The sequence below is a fragment of the Hipposideros armiger genome, unplaced genomic scaffold, assembly GCF_001890085.2.
Source record: "Hipposideros armiger isolate ML-2016 unplaced genomic scaffold, ASM189008v1 scaffold_892, whole genome shotgun sequence".
NCBI classification, from domain to species: Eukaryota; Metazoa; Chordata; class Mammalia; order Chiroptera; family Hipposideridae; genus Hipposideros; species Hipposideros armiger.
This window is the reverse complement of record NW_017732242.1, coordinates 604,477-622,157: the sequence shown is the minus strand read 5'-3', so window position 1 is coordinate 622,157 and position 17,681 is coordinate 604,477. Positions and strand designations below refer to the sequence as shown.

The following is a 17,681-nucleotide window of genomic DNA, read 5'->3' as shown; positions in this document are numbered from 1 at the left end:
GCAGTACTTTAAAAATGATGAATGTAAAAAAGGAATAATGTGTCCACACTAAGGTTTGAAACATTACATTTTCAAGGTAAGGATATGTGGGCATATATTATGGCAGATTAAAAGTAATATTACTCCATCAAAAAAATGATTTAATCCTAAATTGACGATGCCAATAAATTAAAATGTGATTCTCTCAAAACAAACAAAAAACCCTCCGCAAAGGAGATATTCTATTTCCTACATTGGAGAAAATAGAAGAGACCAAAGTATGATATTGGCTCCCTCATGATATATATTTATTGGGATAAAGGGAGTGGTGACTGACCTTTTAGTTGGAAAGAAGAACAAGAGAAACAGTGTTCCTATAGTAATAATAATAATAATAATAATAATAATAATAAAGGAAACAGGTAAAACAAAACAAAGAACAGCTGAAAGTAGAAAGATTTTTGAGACAAAAAATAAAGAGATGATATAAGTAATAAGCCTGAAGTAAGAAAGAAATCAAAGGTGAAAAATAAGGCAAGCTGTTTTGGAAAGAACGTTGCAATATTTAACAAGTAATGAAAGTATTAATGTACTTGATGCAGTTATTCTACATTTAAGAAGTGATCCTAACAAAAAAGTTTGAAATTTGAAAAAATATCCATGCCTGAGGTGTTTAACATGTGGTTTATAAACACAAAACTTGGAAATAACTTCCCTAATGTATATACCTGAGGAATGATTAGATGATTAACAGCATATTAGTATAAAGGCAGTCATTCAAATGTTGTAAAATATTTAATGACATGTGAAACTGGATATGCTATAGCATTAATTATTTTACACATACACATACATATATAGGAAATATGTATATGTTATAGTATATATATATGTATATGTTATTATATATATATATATATATATATATATATACATGGATAACAGATTTGTAATGATACATCATGATAAAAAAAAAGATGCTAAAGTTAAGAAATACCTGTTGGGCAAACATCAAATACAGATCACTGTCAGTAAAATATGCTACTCCAACTTAAAGTTGAGTGTGGAAATGTCAAGTCCTTTGGCAAAACCTCAGGTAACTCTAAGGGCAAAATTTCTGTCCAACAATCGGATTTTAAGAAGCATATAGTATTGTTCCTAGGCAGTCTTAGTAGAAGCCTAAGGTAGAGAGGGCTCATCTCAAAAAGATTTGTGAGTGGCTTTTGCCTAATGAGGCAAACCCCAACAAAATCCATGGGAGAAAAAGAAAAATTTTAAAGGATTGCATTACAGAAACACCACCAGTTTGGAAGGAAAGGGATAGAAATAACACTAAATGAAAAGAGACCTTACATTTTCTCAAATTTATAGAGAAATACAATATCTTAGGTGCTGAAAGAGAATTCTCTAAAATATCGCTACTGTTTCTGGGGGTTAAGACTTCTGTTAGTGTCTTTTTTCTGTTTCCTTACACTTATCTGTGCTTTTTAAATTATCCATGAGTGAGAATGAAATTTATGATCCCTCTAAAAAAAAGCATAAAAACAAGCTAACAGGAAGGTAAGAAGTCAAAACAAGATCAACAGTTATTATCTATTAGATAAATGGATAGGTTAATAACCATTTTCCCTCCAATCTACTCTTATGTTTCACTCCCTTTCACTGACAAGCTTTTTGAATGTATGGTCTATGCTTTATTTTGCAGTTGTTTTCCCAGAATTACCTCTTTAAGCCCCTGAAATCTGGTATCTGTCACTCCACTTTTTTGAAAATGATCTTCAGTTATCACCAATTACAGACTGCTTTCAAATTAACATCCTCTCAGATTGTGATACTATGACTCCCTTCTTCTTAAAATAGCTTCTTAGAAAATGAAGAAAATAGTGCTTCCAGCAGGGGAGTAAATATGACTCTGTTATAGAAAAATGACTCCTCCATCCATTGAGAAGATAGATTAAAGAGAGCACAGTCACAGCAGAATGACCGTTTGCGTTTCCTTTTCTGAGAAATATGTCTGTTCATGACCTTTGCCCATATTTTATTATCAGAGTTTTGGTGTCTTTCTTATCAACCTGCTTGAACTCTTTACATTAAGATATTATTAAACATCTTAATTCTTTTTCACATTTGTAATTATTTTCCTCCCAGTTTATTGTTTGTCTTATGATTTCATTTTTATATCTTTGTCTCATTATGAATGTAATATATGTATATTCCTTGCAACAAGTTCAAACAATACAGGCATGCTTAAAGTACAAAGCAAAGGGTAGAATAACATGGTATCAATGTCATCCTGTATTTAAACTATGCCTCCCCCTGTCCATGTCTTCTTAGTCTGTTTATAGCATTGTTTAAGACTGTGTATGTATCTGTGTGTTTTCTTTTTTACATTTTATTTTTTATATTATTTTCAGGTGTACGAAACACCATAATGATTAGACATACACACCCCTCACAAAGTGATAACCACGCCCCAAGTATGGCTTTCCATCTCCCTAGGACAGTGTGGTGGTTGGATTTAAAGGAGAAGAGAAAGGGAGGCTTTTGCCACCACTGCATCTTCAGTGTCCCCTGCCCAACATTCGGAGACAAAATCTTACTGATCATAAGTCACATTTTTCTAGAACTCCTGTGTCAGGTATGGCAACATATTTTGGTGACTGATGGGACAATAGCATAATCTCTTAAGTCATCTTGGAAAACAAATAACAAAACCATTAAAAAGTATTAGGGAAAGCTATATTAACATAGCTTTATTAACGCAGCTCCTCTACAAAAAAACCCCACAGATCATCTGTTTCCACAAGGAAGCATTAATGGGCCTTTTTCTACTAGTGTCTACAGTCCCACACAATGTATTCTTTCCTGCAATCAAGGGAACACTCGAAAGCTTCGCAGTCACATAAAGCCAGATATAGGGAAAACGTAGGCTGCTAATATTTGCTGGTGTTTGTTTTCTTTGAGAAAGGAAAAAAGGGAAACAAAAATTTGTCCAAAGGACCCAGATAAACAACTTTTTACCTAAGATTAGAACCTCTATAAATTTGCATACGATGAATTTTGTTTGTAGCGTGTCTGTTTAATTGAGCAGATTGTGAATCAGCTCTCTGGATGGAGACAATTAGAGCCATTGTAGACTGTTTTTATGATTGTGGGTACAGAGCTCACTGTTTTTCCTGTCTCTTCTTCTTTTATTTATTTTTTATTTTCTTACAGTGTTGTCCCTTCAGGCAAAAATCCAGGAGTCCAGGCAATAAATTCTCTTAAACTTTTCTGCTAGTCTCTGGCAGCACAGTAAATATAACCTGTTTTTGGAAATGGTAGACTTTGCCATTCACTTATTCATTCTATAAACATTTATCAAGTAAATTTTATATGCTGGCACTCTTTTAGTTGCCAGAGATACAAAGATGAATAGAATACAAGCCTTACCTTTTAAGTCTTTCCAGAAGACAAGTCAGAGCTACAAAATACTATTACAGTGATGTCAAACATATTATAATATGTGTAAAGGAAAGAAACATCATTTGTAAAAGGTGGCTAAGAGAGCACACGTATAGAACCACTGCATACACATGGGGAGACGATGAAAAACTTCTCAGGGAGGTGACTTACAACTGAATGTAAATTTAGGAGGCTGAATAAGGTCTATTTGGGTAGACAAGGCATGGACAAGTATTCTAGGAAAAGGAAACAGCAAGAGTAAAAGAATCAGGGATTAAATAATTTTTCCCTTTTTTTTTCTTTCTCTGTCCTCTCACTCAAACTCTTTCTTGTCACTCTCTTTCATTCCTGTACTTTTTACAAGTCGACCCATCAAACAATAGAAAGTAAGTTTTAGTATATATAAAATTGTGCAAAATGCTTAGAGGAAAACTCCTCTGTCACTATAAATATAAACAAATAATTTATAAAGTATCACTGGGTTAACAGACCTGTGTTTCTGGAATATTTTAATTTTCTAAAGATCACTCTACCTTATAGAAAGGTAAAAAAAGAGCATACACACAAACATTTGCAAGAATGTTCAATGTCATGTTATTATAATAAAGAAAAATGAAAATTCCTAAATTCTAGTTAGGTATAAATTGAGATAACTATTTATATAAATTATGCATATTAATATATGAGATAGAGATATACTCATTACATAGTCTTAATTGAAATAGTCTGTAAAGTATGGTCTCATATTTGCATGGAGATGTATATAGAGAGTCAGATAAGTGGAGAAATCACCAGAAGAATAGACTATGAAAAACTAGTATTTTTTTCTAGGTTTTGAAATTACAGATAATTTTAATGTTTAGTACCTTTTCCCATATTTTTAATAATGTCTATAATGAACATGCCTTATTTTATAATCATAAGAGAAATCATAATAAATTTCAGTAGCAGGGCTTGGGGAGTAACATATTCAATAATAGTTTAATGCACTTACTATATAGTATTTAACCTCTAGTCTTTGGTTTCTAAATTAAAGGTCAAGCTAAACATAATACAAGGAATATTGCCTATTTGTCTCATAAAGGAGAACTATGCCATTGAATTTTAATCAACTGGATAAATACTTGAAAGAAATAAGTGAACCTGTAATACAGATTTGAATACTGCTTGCAATCAAAATTTGAAATATTTTTCTGCCTTTAACTTTGAATAAATAACTTAAAAAAATAACATTGTATGTCAACTATAATTATCTATACATATAGTCATGGACGTGGAGTAGAGTGTGGGAATGGAGTCAATGGAATTGTAATAGATAAGTATGATATCAGGGTTGGGAGGGCAGTAGATAGGGAGGGGGGTTGCTTCTGTCTGAAGGGTGAAAAGGATAACTATTGCATTGTTCTGTACATCCGAAACTAACAATAAAAAAATAGCACATATTTGAATTTAAAATATTTTTGATGAACTTTAAGAAATAGCTTTAAGAGATTTCTGTGATGTATAATTGAGGCTGGAGTATTACTGGTTTAAGGACTTTTTTTGTACCAAACTCTTTTGTACCATAGTTTAGCAGCCAGATACAGATTAGCATTTATTAATCAAGATGACCTAGGCTCTGTCAATAATGTTGCTTAGAAATCAGCTATTAAAATTTGTCTTTGTTAGTATCAGTACCTGCTCTGATTTTAAAGTAAAGCTCTAGCATTTTAAAAGTAATTCTCTTCTTTCACAGATGAGGAATATGTGATAAGTGAGAATGTGACTTATTTATTTGTATCTGTTGAAAATTATAGTAATAACTATATTTGCTTGTCATTCACCATATGCCAATGTCACACAACTGGTGAAGGAGGTGCCCTAATTATGTGAAGTTAATTAGACCAAAGCAATTATAAAACAATTTCTTTAAAAAGGTCAGTGTTTTTCAATAATGTGGTGTGTAGGAGGCATGATGGATTATGATTCCATCACTAGCTATTTATAATGTTGGAAAATTACTTCCAAACTTAGTATCCCTTTCTGTAAAACAAAAGAGTTATTGCACTTATCTCATGACATTCTTGTGAGAATTAAGTGCCATAATCCATCAGAAGTACTTAGAGTGCTTTGCACACACTAAGTGCTCAAAAAATGTTAACTAGTAATACATTTCCATAGCATCTTTGCCATTTAATACAGGAAGAAGCATAAAAACCCTCTGTTTGCTGGATTCTCTTTTATTCAATTATCTACTTATGGGACAACTATTCTCATTCTTTGGAATGCAATGTGCTAAATAGAAACGGTAACACATTAAATTTCTATGGTAAGCTTTCAAAGTGCTTGTGACTTTTCCCAAACTGGTTTCCCTAAATCTGGGCTGAGAGTTAGTATCTTTAAACCATCCAAATTGAACTTAATATATTGAGTTAACATGGTGACAGCCTGACTCTAGAGCAACAGTGGTAAACAAGACAGAAAAGACCCCTGTTCCCATGGAGCTTACATTGTAGTGGGATAGAAGTATGGTAAACAAGTAAATAAATAAATGCAACAATTTCAAGCATAATAGCAACAAAATTATAAAAAAGCAAAGTAATTAGTGAATGAGACAGAGTGTTCAAGGTGGTCCAGGAATGACTCTACAAAGAGGTGATAGTTGAGCACAGCCTGAAAAAAAAACAAACAAAAAAACCAGCAAAGCGAAGACCTAGGAAACATGATTTCAGTAAAGTGGAAATAAGTTTTCACTTGTGGCATAAATGAGTATGGTGTCTTTGGAAAAAGAAAGGAGACCTTTGGCTGGAACATTAGTGCTTTGGAAAAATAGATTTCTTGCAATGTTGTAGACCAGATATTGTAATTCTCTCTGCCATCAAAAATGAGAAATAATGAGTTCAACATTACATTTTTAAATGCAAAGCTGAGCTTACAAATAAAGTAAGTAAACTCTTCATGTGCCAAAAATGAAGAGCATACTGTAAAGTGCTAAGGTCTAACTAAAAGATGATGTGGGGAAGAATATTAGTGTTTGTAAAGAAGGGTATGGATTTTAATGACCATAATGGGATACGAAATGAGGTTATGGTCCCAAATGGAGGCAAAATGTTGAACCTGAGATGCCTGCTAGGGGACTAGAAAAAATTTCCCACCAACACGAAGACATTCCAGTAAAATACAACTTTCAGGAGAGCAGGGTCTTTGGCTCTTTAATTCACTGCTAAATCCCTAGTCCTTAACAGTGTGCTGACATAGAGCAGGAACTTGTTAAATGTTTAGTTAATGAACGAATGAATGTCTTGGTCTGGGCTCTCAGTGAAGAGGCAAAGTCTCCCCTGTAAATTTGTAACCACCGTTCTGCTCTCACATGAATTCTGGGACTTAGAGTTAAAATTGAAAATACATGTGAAGTTGGCTAACTTCCAAAATAAGAAATTAACACAAAAGTGCTCGCAAATGGCGACTCCCCTGGGGAGCCTAGAAGCTGCAAAAGGACGTTTTCAACCAAGCTTTTCAACAGGGTGTGGGGGAGGTGGGGGGAAGCACACTAAAAATAAGCATAGAATCTATAATTATAAAACATATAAGAAAATAAGCCTTGAGAGTGAGAGCAGACTTAAGAATTTCAGATAGTAGGAAAAGCTGAAATAGAATAAAAATAAGTAAGCTCGTCATCTTGAGCAGGGCAAGCGTCCTGGTCTGAGCAAGGGCAGCAGGGCAGTGGCAGTTCAAGCTGAAAAACTGCAGACCACCAGGGCACTACTTATTCCTCTGTCTTTGATTGGCTGTTGTACTAGGGATGAATCAGGCCTGTGCCTGCCTCCTTCCTGAATAAGCCAGAGATCCCATCCAAAGAGCCTTCCTATAGCAGCTCCCCACTCCAGATAGCCAGATGTTGTTGTTTCCCGTTGACACAGTGACCAAGTTTATTGTTGCTGGGACACCACAGTGGGTGTGGCTGGTTCAGGCGCTTGCACTGGAACATTGTTTGGCAGCTTGATCATTGACTATGCCAGGAACCCGTCTCTGAAACAGCAGCTCTTCTGCTATGCTATTCTGGGCTTTGCCCTGCCTGAGGCCATGGGGCTCTTCGGTTTGACGCTCGCCTTCCTCATCCTGTTCGCCATTTGAGGGTCAGTGGGGGCTATGTACCCAGCCCTGTTGCCTCCATTACAGCCCATGTCCAGTGCAGGAATGTGCTGACTTACCAATAAACACAATGTTTCTCTTAAAAAAAAATACAATTCTTAAAAAAGGGCTCAAAACATGAGAAAAGAATGAGACCCTACTTTTAAAAGAAATACCAGCAGATCTGAAAAGAGTCAAAATTATTTTTTAGAAATAAAAAATAGTCAAAACTGAGTGGATGCGTTTAATAGCAAATTTGATATGATTGAAGAGAGAACTTGGAAACTAGAAGTGAGAGTTGAAGAAATGAGCAAGAATGCAGCACAAAAAAGACAAAAAATAAGAAATAGATAGAAATTAAATGCCACAAAAATGGACAGATTAGGTATCTTAATTGAGCATTTATCTCATAGGAGTTAGAGACAGAGAAAATAGAGAGTGGTTGATAAGCAATATTTGAAGAGATAGTTTTGGAGACTTCAAAATGATGAGAAACATTGGATCCTCAAATTTAGTAAGCACAGTTCTGAACATAGTCAATAAAAATAAATTACTATTAAGTTGAATCAGATTGAAAGAAATCTTGGAGGAGAGTGGCAGGAGATAAAATTGTAGGCAAGGGCAAAACAAAATAAAGTGTGGTTTTAAGCAGAGAATCGATAGTATGTAACTTGCATTTTTGACAGTTTACACCAGCAACCCTGTGAAGAACAAATTGTAAGGGCTCAGAGTGGGAGGCAGAATAGTAATTAGCAGGCTAATGTAATAATCGAGGCCAGAGATGATAGTGGCTAAATAAATTCGGAGAGATGTGGCCTAAGCTGAGATACTTTTTGAGAACTAGTGAAGGTCATGAAATCTAGAAATAAAGAGAAGTTAATTTTCATGTGGCAAATTTTAACCAAAGGAATACAGGAGGAGGAAAGGAGGTGGGCGAGTGATTTGTTCTTCCTTCCTCCTTCGCATGGACTGCTCAAGGTAGGGTTTCTTGGTTCAGGCTGAACAGAGACATTCCTTGTGCTGAGCAACTACATTTATCCATAAATCTGCTTTGGCATCCCAGCTCATTGTGAATCATTGTGACTTTTAGAGTATTTAACGTCTATTCTTAAAACATTTGTTACCTATTATTATTATTACCTTTAATTTCTAAGGCTATGGTCATTCTATGGGGGATATAGAAAGTCTCCTTTCTTTTAAATCTTTTTTTGGTTACCATTGACATTTAACATTATTTTATATTAGTTTCAGGTGTACAGCATGGTGGCTAGATACAGGTACTTGTACCACGTATGCAGTAATACCCCTGATCAGTCTAGTACTCACCTGGCATCATACATATTTGTTGCAACGTTATTGACTAGGTTCTCTATGTGGTACTTTACATCCTCATGACTATTTTGTAACTACCAACTTGTATTTCATAATCCCTTCACCCTTTTCCCCCAGCTCCCCAACCTCCCTCCCCTCTGTCAACCATCAGTTTGTTCTCTGTATCTATGAGTCTGTTTCTACTTTGTTCGTTTGTTTTTTATGTTCTTTAGATTCCACATATAAGTGAGATAATATGATATTTGCCTTTCTTGATCTGACTTATTTCACTTAGCATAATATCCTCTAGGTACATCCATGTTGCCAGAAATGTTAAGATTTCATTCTTCTTAACGGCTGAGTAATATTCCATTGTATATATTGTATATATGTACCACTTCTTTATCCAATTGTCTAGTGATGGGCACTTGGGTTGCTTCCTTATATTGGATATTATAAATAGTGCTGCATTGAACATAAAGGTGCATATATCTTTTCAAATTAGAGTTTTGGATTTCTTCAGGTAAATACCCAGAAGTGGAATTGCTGGGTCGTAAGGTAGCTCTATTTTTAATTTTTTGAGGAAACTCTAAACCATTTTCCATAGTAGCTGCACCAATTTGCAAAATCACAACAGTGCACAAGGGTCACTCTTTCTCCACATACTCCCCAACACTTGTTGGTTATTGATTTATTGATGATAGCCATTCTGACAGGTGTGAAGTGATATCTTTTTGTGATTTTGATTTGCGTTTCCCTGATGATTAGTGATGTTGGACATCTTTTCATATGTTTTATGGTTTCCCTGTCCTCTTTTATGCTTACTATCTCTTTATTGAAGTTCTCTCTAAATTCACTGAGCATCCTTATAACCAGTGTTTTGAACTCTGTGTCTGGTAGGTTGCTTTCTTCCATTTTGTTTAGTTCTTTTTCTGGAGTTTTCTCCTGTTCTTTCATTTTGGGCATATGTCTTTGTTTCCTCATTTTGGCTGCCTCTCTATTTGTTTCTATGTATTAGGTAGACATGCTATTTCTCCCAGTCTTGGCCAGGTGGCCTTATGTAGTAGGTGCCCTGTGGGGCCCAGGCACAGTCTTCCTGGTTACCTGCTCTGGGTACTCCAGAAGTGTCCCTTGTGTGGTTTTGTGTGCCCTCCTGTTATAGTTGAGCCTTGACTGGCATGTCAGTGGGTGGGATTGACCCTCAGGCTGACTGGCTTTAGGGTTTGGCCACATCCACAGCTTATGGGCTGCTGTGCAGGGAGCTTACCCTGCAGAGTGGGATTTGCCCCAGTGGGCTCTGGTGTGTGCTAAGATCGCCCTTTGGGTGTGCTTCTTGTGGTGTGAATTGTGTGGTTCTGGGGCCTCTTGGAAGGGGCTTTGATGCATGCCCAGGTCAGCTGCTGCTTGTGAATGGCTGAGGAGTACTTGGTAGGAGCTACAAAGCAATCTGTGGTTGGTCACTGCCTGTGCTGGACTAGAGGTGCATGGGAGAGGTCAAATTGTGAGCTGAGGATGGCTGCCATTAGTACCAGGCCTGGGGTAGCTCCACAAAAAACCCAGGGTACCCAGAGGCCTGCTGCAGCATGTCAACTCCCATAAGGCTCAGCTACTGCTAGAACCTTGTGTGGTACTCTAATTGGGTAGGGTGGGGTCTCAGGAGATCACCAGGGTGGGATGAGTGGTGTTCACCTGGTTATTGTAGATTTTGGTTTGGTGCCAGTGCTGAGACTGGAGCTACTCAGCAAAAGTCTCTGAGTACACCAAGGCCAGTTGTTGCCTGCCTGGGGCCCCCAGACCCTGAGAATTGCCCAAGAAAGATTGCAATGTGGATGGAGCTGGCTTCTTGACAAGGTAGTGCCTCCAGCATTACATGAGTTGGGTGAGGCTGGGTCCCAGGGAGTCACCAGGGTGGAGAGAGTGGCGTTCACTAGGCCCATGCAGATTCACATTTGGCCGTGTATTGGAGGGCTCAACACTGAAAAGATTGCGCCCGCCTGATGGCTGCTCCAGAGGTGGATTCTACACAGGGAAAATGGCGATTGTCCATCCAGTTCTCATTCTGAAGCCACACAACTCAGTCTCTCCCTCTATGTTTCTGAGTCACCATCTCTTCGCCAGAGACCAAGGTGAGTGTCTGTGAGTAAGTGAGTCTGTCCTCACACACTTTAAGAGGATGTCTGGGTTTCCCACAGCCTTCCATCTCACCCAGATGGTCAGAATCCCCACTGTTATTCACAGCCAGATTTTGGGGGGGCTCCTCTTTCCTATACTGGTACTCCAGGCTGGAGAGCCTGGTGTGGGGCTAGGGCCCTCGTTCCTCTGGGGTGGGAACCTTTGGGGCCATGATATCCCTCCTGGTTCTCTACCATGAGACACAGGTGTGGGGCTGGCCACTTTGCATCTCTGCTTCTCCTACTCATCTTGACATAGCTTCTTCTTGATATCCTCAGTTATAGGATTTCTGTTCAGCTAGGCTTCAGATGTTCTCCAGGTTGATTGTTCTATAATTTAGTTGTCATTGTAATGTGGTTATATGAGGAGGCAAGCATATCATTTATCTACCCTGCCATCTTGGCTGAGGGACTGCAGTCTTCTTAAAATGCAGAGATTATTTTTGTCTAAAAATGAAACTGAGAAATCTAAAGTAATGGATGAAATCAGATAGTTATAGAAGTGAATTCACCCCGAGCAATACTCAATAATGGTTAGTTTATTAACTGAGAAAGACTAAAATTGCAACCAAGATATAAAGTTTAGCATAAAACACTACACTAATGTAAAATATTAGTATTAAAGTCACCAGTAGAAAGTGTTATAGAGAGAATGACATTTTAGGAAACCTTCAGATCTTCTATGGAGGTAGGCCAGAGGGACATATAAAGAAACAATTTAACATGAGTATTTCAAATCACCTTGGACTACACCTGAATAAATTTGTGGGAAATTATATGCATTTGCCCCTTGAATGTCACATATTTGAACTGCACAGAGCCACTTATATATGGACTTTTTTCAATAAATGCATGCAATACTATAAATGTATTTTCTCTTCCTTATGATTTTCTTTATAACATTTCTTTTGTTTCTACCCTACTTTATTGTAAGTATACAGTATATAATACATATAATATGAATTATGTATTAATCAACTATGTAATCATTAAGGCTTCTGGTCAATAATAGGCTTTTAGTAGTTAAGTTTTGGAAGAGTCAAAAGTTATTCACTGATTTTTCAACTATGTGGATCGTTGGAGCTCCTAACACCCACATTGTTCAAGGATCAACTAAAACACGTCTAAAATAATTTGAGAGAGACTGCCCTTCTCTTCTTGATTGGCTGGAACAGGAAGGATGCTGCTGGAAATTTCTAAGGTACCTGTCATTGTTGTGCTCCCAGCCCCCTGCTGAAGGGTAGGCTGAGGCCGCCCTCTGACCACAGCTCATTGGACTAGCAGTGAACATCTGACCAACTGCACTCTGTTTTATTTTAATGGCATTTGGTGCTTATAAATGGGAAAACACTGAATTAGTCTGCTAAAGAGAGACAATTTAGTGATGAAGAAGAGACTAAATAAGGCATAATTTAGCAAATTGCATGTTTTCAATGCATATGTATATTTTAGGAAAATAAAAAAATTGGAATCCCCACGCAAGGTTTAATTTATGGATTAATGATTAATGATGAAAAGCGAAGTCTTGTATGGTCTGAATCCAATTTGTTTCTGACATTATTTAAAAAAAAAATGTGATCACCATTACCAAGGTCTCAACACTCACCAAATGTCACCAAACTCAGCAGAAATACAGAGTATTCCATGATATCATTGCTGCCTGAGGTCATTTTGGCAACCCCCACTAGATCAGAATTCTGAAAAATTATAGTCTATTCTTTGCCTGAGAGCAGGCAAAAGAATACTGTGTTCAGCAGATAGCCGGCACTCAGTAACTATTCATTGACTGACTTAATGACTTCAGCTTTCAACTTGTTTTATCTTCAGAATACAAGATTTAAATGACATAAATAATTTCTGAAAATTAAAATCAAAATAAGTCTCAGTAAAAGTGATAAGATAAAGTACTACATACACGTAGATACATGTTAGTAAATTCACCTTGTCAGAAGTTTACAATTACATACTTTCTTGTGACTTTTTCTAAATCATGGCACATATTGCTATCCCCATCATTCTATATCACACATAGTCACACATCTTGCCATAATTACATACTTCTTTTTTACATGTTTTTTTCATTATCAGAGGAGTCAAGATTCCTTTTGTGTATATCAAGCCTCTTTCCCTGGTAATAGGTGAAAGCAGCTATCTCATAGTTTTCCCAAGACTGGATTAGATATTGTCCTATTGCACAGTCTGCTTATTGAATTTCCCTGCACAAGCTTCTCTTCTAGGGTGTATGCAGTTCCTATTCAAACTCTCTGAGCTGTTTCTTTTTTCTTGCCTTTTATGGTCTCACTAAATCTCTCTCCACATTGCCTTCTAAAATTTCCTTCTATTTTTCTCAACCTACTTGTATTCTAAAAACTTCTTGTTTCTTTACAATTCTGGATTCCCAACCTTATAATCCCACCCTAAAATGGAATGCACATTTTGTTTATACATTGTGTGTACTAATATTAGGACAAAATGTAACACATTTAAAACCAGATAGCACATTTGTTTTTAGTTTGTCTCTGGTTGCCCGGGGTTACTTTTAATCCACATGTATATTGTCTCGAGGAAAGGAAGAAAGAAAAATCTGTGCAAAGAATGCCCACAAATGAGGTATTTGCCTACAAGAGTCTAGCCAAACTATGCCACAGCTTGCAACTGGGGATTAGATGAGAAATTGCGTCTGCATTAACAACAAGCATGTTATAGTAAGGGGTGGGGGAAAGTTTAGGCATCCAGAGGCTCCATTCTGGTTCTGGGTTTGCAAATAACCAACTGCACAATGTTTCACAATCACTTAAGCTTTCTCAATCTCAGTTTCCTAAACTGCAAAATATGCAAGTTAAGGCTGAAACTCTAGTTCAACATTCACTGGCAATCAGGCATGATTTTCTTTTGGAATCACCCATTCAGAGGCTACAGAAAAGGCCAAGAGAACACTTTTCATGAAAAAAAAAAAAGTGCTTTGATGAGAGGGCACAGGTTTGAGAGCCTGACACACCTGGGCTAGAATCTCATTTCTGCCTTCTACCAGATCATCTGTAGTGAAGCTATATACTGAAGGTACATCCTTTCAGTCTCAGTTCTGCATCTGTGTGACAGGAATGATAAGATTTGCCTCATAAGATTGTTCTGGGCCAGCTGAGTGGCGAGTTGGTTAAGAGTTGGCTTGGGATGCCAGCTATGAGCAGCAGGGCCTCGGTTTGGATCCCACATGAGGGCCAGTGACACTGCGCCCTCCACAGCTAAGATGGTGAACAACAGCTCGACCTGGAGCTGGGCTGCCTTGAGTCGCCAGCGACGGCGTAGGCTGCAGCCCCTGTGGCAGTGGGTTGCCATGGGCTACTGTGAGTGGTTGGCAGCCAATGTGAGCGGCCAGCAGCCGGTGTGAGTGGTCAGGACCCTCCGTGAGCAGCTGTCCTGTGTCTGGCGACCGATCTGCCTCACTCAGGAAGAGCGCAATGGTAATACCAACATGGGCCAGTGAAGTGACTTTCTCTACAACTAGACTGAAGGACAAAAGGACAGCAACTTGTCTATTCCCCTTTCCTGATTCCCCAACACTGTTCCCCTCCCTTAATTCCCCAATTAAAAAAAATCTTAAAAAAAAAAAAGATTGTTCTGAAGGTTGTGTGAACTGCAGTATGCAAATGGCATACTCATGGTAGATGCTTTATAAATGAGAGTTGTTCTAAACGCTGTTGTTCTACTTATTGATTTGAAGAGGAGACAGTATTTTGACTGGGTGTCTTAAAAGAGAATTCAGTGCTATAAAGAACTTAATAACTGGTAGATTGCTTAAAAATGTCCAACATGAAATGTTTAAAGTAAAAAGACAAATTCCTCTCGTTCTCCCTCCATCTCCACTGTCCACATATGTATCTGTCCAGGTTTTATTTTAATGTGAAGTTATAGGTGCATAAATATAATTGTTTTCATAAAAACCATGTTATGTGATATATACAGTTAGATAAAAATATTTGAATGACGAGTGGGAAGGAACATGAATATTTCTTGGTTTAATAAGAAAACAGTAGCTTTGGGGGAAAATGTAGTTATGAGCATAACAGAAAGAGATTTCTTCATGTCATTCCAGTTCTTTTTACAAGAATAATTCAGGTCTTATTTTTATTAGATATTAATCACAATATTTTGAAAGAAATAATTAAACTTCACTACTAAATCATTATTCAAATATTCCTGTTGGTTGGGTGAAGTAAAATCATATACACATTATCTAAATTGCATGAAGTTTTTTGAGTGTGTCCTGATCACAAATGAACAAGAAAATAACTCTTGGGTGCTACTAGGTCCTTTTTCTGTTAAGCCACATACTTCCAGCATCTAACAAAGTTTTGCAAATGCAGAGGATGGTTGGAAAAGGATATAGATTCTCTGCTGTTATTTGTTACTCCAACTGCAAACTGACCTAGTTAGGGTTGCTATGGATACCATAATTTTGAATTTAATAATATTCTCTGAAAGAGTGGCAATACAACCCTACAAAAATGATGAGACTAGTCTGAATCTCAGCCTTGAAAGGTGAAGAAACTGAGTCAGAGAGGATGAATGGCTTATTTCACACCAAAAGAAAAATCGGAAGATTCATAGAGAAATCTCAGAATTAATGAGACTAATGTCTCTGATGAGTTCAGTGGCCCAAGTCACTCAATCCCTAAAAAAGAACGCTTCTGAGTTTAAGTGATTTACATGAGCTCTTGCTGCATTTATAAAAAACACACTCTTTCTCCTAGCCATCTACAACTACTGCTTCCCTCCTCCATACTAAAAAAGCACAAGTATCTACCTGGAGTCAAATACTGAGCTTTCACAACAAGAAGCTTTCAGCACAAATAAAAACCAAGTGAAATAAAAAAGAATATGCCTTGGAGGTAGAAGAACAAAGGATCATTTCTTTTAACTTGAGTTTCTAGGATCATTTAATGGCAGGCCATGTATTAGGAATCTGCAGCATGGAGTCCTGCACATAAAAAAAAAGTACCACATAAATTTAAATATTCAACCATAATATTAAAATTTGATTTTTCAATAAATGTTTCTAAATTATTCATAATTACAATAAAAGAAACATGAAGCTAGCTGCTTACAACTAAAATAAAAAGCAACTATAGTTCTATCTCATGCTTAGAAGATGGTCAACATGAACTAAGTCTAAATTTTAGGACATAAAGGTGGAGAAATTGGAGAGAAGGAGCAAAACAAAAAAATCTTCTAGAGTCTCCCTGGAAAATGAGAATAGTTCGTCTCCATTATCAACTGTTTTGGCCCAAGTTGTGGTTCTGCTGAAATAACTGTTAAATGAATTCTGGAAGATCATGAACTATTGGAAATTGAATCCAATGCTCTGACTTAGATACTGGTATCATTGAATAGATGGTGTTCCAAGATTCCAGTGGCCCTTTTTCTTGCTTACCTAGCTGGTTTTGATCATAGCCAGGCTATTCCAAGCTCTTGCAAAGATTCTTCCCCTTTCCAAGATAAATTTCCTCCCCGACAACCTTGAAAATCTTGTAATGGATGATTCATTTCAGCTGAGGCAAAGGCCCAAATATGATCATATGTCATTGCTAAAATTACTTCAGTCAAGAGGATAAAAACATTAGAAGGTTTACCTCCTTCCAAGCTTCAGCTCCCATCTATTGTTTGCTGACAGGATTATTATGCTGCTGCTTTGTCAGTGCATTAACCGAAATTGTTGCTTTCAGGAAGCAGAGCAGTGGATATAAAAACACAGCTACCAGATAGCAGGGCCACTGTGAACAATTTATAGTTGAATAGGGAGCTCTCAAAGCTGGCTTTATGGTCATCTTACAAATGCATTAATGACCTCATCTTTGAGGAAGTAATACCTCTGATTTTTTCTTTTGTTTCCAGATCTATATCCTCCTTTTCTAAGAAAGAGGTACTAATCAGAGAGCGTGAAAAAAAAAAAATAGCGCAGCTGGCCACTAAGCCCCTCCCCATAAATTGGTAGACTGCACAAGGCCATAAGCTGCTATGCCTGACCCCTGCAACAATAAACATTTATTGATCTCTTATTGCTAGTCACGAGGATTTCAAAGGCAAATAGCTTGGAGCACTCGTAATCGAATGAGTCCCTCTGCTGTGATAAAGGTGTGCTGCTCTGTGATTTCAGAGGAGGGAGGGAGTGATGGATCTCAGGGGACAGGAGGGAAATGCCATAGAGGAGGGGACATTTCAGCTGGGTCTTGAAGGATCAGTAGAATTTCACAGGATGGGGAGAGCTATTCCAAGTGAAAGAAACAGCTTGAAAAATAATCAGCCCTAAAAGAGAATAGAATATGGAGTATGTAATGGTTATATGAGTCAGAATGCATTTTCCACAGATAGACACAGCAATTTCTCCCATTCTGTAATCTCTTCTTATAATGTGACTTTGGTACTCCTCCCATTGAGAAGATTGGTCCCATGTTCTGTTGCCTTGAGTCTGGGTAGGCTTTGAGACTATGATAGAAGTGACACAGTGTGACTTCTTAGGATAGGACATAAAAGACGATATGGTTTCTGCCTGGTTCTCTTAGGACACTCCTCTTTGGAGCTTTGAGCCCAGGAAAGCAGTCTGACTTCCCTCAGGCTGCTATGCTGTGAAGGAAGCCCAAGCTAGCCCACGTGGAGAGATCAGAGAGG

At 37.4% G+C, this 17,681-nt stretch overlaps 1 pseudogene; it reads left to right on the top strand.

Annotated features, from left to right (window-relative positions):
• The first annotated feature begins 1,048 nt into the window (after positions 1-1,048).
• LOC109375018 (ATP synthase F(0) complex subunit C1, mitochondrial pseudogene) lies at positions 1,049-7,536 on the top strand (annotated as a pseudogene).
• Positions 7,537-17,681: the final 10,145 nt, after the last annotated feature.